The sequence below is a fragment of the Dendropsophus ebraccatus genome, chromosome 15 (genome assembly GCF_027789765.1).
Source record: "Dendropsophus ebraccatus isolate aDenEbr1 chromosome 15, aDenEbr1.pat, whole genome shotgun sequence".
Classification (NCBI taxonomy): domain Eukaryota; kingdom Metazoa; phylum Chordata; class Amphibia; order Anura; family Hylidae; genus Dendropsophus; species Dendropsophus ebraccatus.
In genome coordinates, this window is record NC_091468.1 from 66,829,121 (window position 1) to 66,831,387 (window position 2,267).

Below are 2,267 nucleotides of genomic sequence, written 5' to 3' on the forward strand. Positions count from 1 at the left end.
CCCCCCGCGCCAAGCCGCTCGCTGGTTCGTTCTTACGTGAGGGGGAGGGGCTTACCACCCAAAATATAGGAGCGGGGGCGGGGCCTGCAACCTGGAGACGTCTGATCCATGATAGGCGGGGGGGGGGGGGGTGTAATACATATTGTACAGCGAGAGGGGCGCAGGTGTGGGCTACTGCTGTCATGTGACCAGTGGTGTATATAGGGGCGCAGGTGTGGGCTACTGCTGTGGGCGCAGGTGTGGGCTACTGCTGTGGGCGCAGGTGTGGGCTACTGCTGTCATGTGACCAGTGGATATAGGGGCACAGGTGTGGGCTACTGCTGTCATGTGACCAGTGGTGGATATAGGGGCGCAGGTGTGGGCTACTGCTGTCATGTGACTGGTAAATATAGGGGCACAGGTGTGGGCTACTGCTGTCATGTGACTGGTAAATATAGGGGCACAGGTGTGGGCTACTGCTGTCATGTGACTGGTAAATATAGGGGCACAGGTGTGGGCTACTGCTGCAGGTGATTTCTGGCAGGATCTCTATTCCTTTGCTGCATGGAACGCCACAGACCTCTGTGCTATCCTACAGAGCAGGATACTATATATATATATATATATATATATATATAGCAAGGGAGTCTATGTATGATGGATGCTACAAGCTATTTGGCAGCGATATCGGGGTTATCAATATATACCCCTGCCAAACACCACAAAAACATCAAGTGAAAAGCCCCCCTCCCCCCCAATACAACCAAGCACAACTGTTTTTTAGTGCATAACAAGGGAGAGATGCTAGACAAGGCCAGGAGGATGCAGCCCATGTTATTCTGCACTGTGGAGAGGAACCATGCAGGGGACAAGGATTGACAAGGGGAACAATGCTGGGGACCAGGAATGAGATGGAGAACCTTGGTGGGGACCAGGTATGAGATGGAGAACCTTGGTGGGGACCAGGAATGAGATGGAGAACCTTGGTGGGGACCAGGAATGAGATGGAGAACCTTGGTGGGGACCAGGAATGAGATGGAGAACCTTGGTGGGGACCAGGAATGAGATGGAGAACCTTGGTGGGGACCAGGAATGAGATGGAGAACCTTGGTGGGGACCAGGAATGAGATGGAGAACCTTGGTGGGGACCAGGAATGAGATGGAGAACCTTGGTGGGGACCAGGAATGAGATGGAGAACCTTGGTGGGGACCAGGAATGAGATGGAGAACCTTGGTGGGGACCAGGAATGAGATGGAGAACCTTGGTGGGGACCAGGAATGAGATGGAGAACCTTGGTGGGGACCAGGAATGAGATGGAGAACCTTGGTGGGGACCAGGAATGAGATGGAGAACCTTGGTGGGGACCAGGAATGAGATGGAGAACCTTGGTGGGGACCAGGAATGAGATTGGGAACCTTGGTGGGGACCAGGAATGAGATTGGGAACCATGCCAGGGATTAGGAATAAGATGATGAACCATGTCAGGGACCAGGAATGACAGGGGAAACCATGCTGGGGACCAGGAATAATGGGAAACCATGCTGGGGACCAGGAATAATGGGAAACCATGCTGGGGACCAGGAATAATGGGAAACCATGCTGGGGACCAGGAATAATGGGAAACCATGCCGGGGACCAGGAATAATGGGAAACCATGCCGGGGACCAGGAATAATGGGAAACCATGCCGGGGACCAGGAATAATGGGAAACCATGCCGGGGACCAGGAATAATGGGAAACCATGCTGGGGACCAGGAATAATGGGAAACCATGCTGGGGACCAGGAATAATGGGAAACCATGCCGGGGACCAGGAATAATGGGAAACCATGCCGGGGACCAGGAATAATGGGAAACCATGCCGGGGACCAGGAATAATGGGAAACCATGCCGGGGACCAGGAATAATGGGAAACCATGCCGGGGACCAGGAATAATGGGAAACCATGCCGGGGACCAGGAATAATGGGAAACCATGCCGGGGACCAGGAATAATGGGAAACCATGCCGGGGACCAGGAATAATGGGAAACCATGCTGGGGACCAGGAATAATGGGAAACCATGCCGGGGACTAGGAATAATGGGAAACCATGCTGGGGACCAGGAATAATGGGAAACCATGCCGGGGACCAGGAATAATGGGAAACCATGCTGGGGACCAGGAATAATGGGAAACCATGCCGGGGACCAGGAATAATGGGAAACCATACCGGGGACCAGGAATAATGGGAAACCATGCTGGGGACCAGGAATAATGGGAAACCATGCCGGGGACCAGGAATAACGGG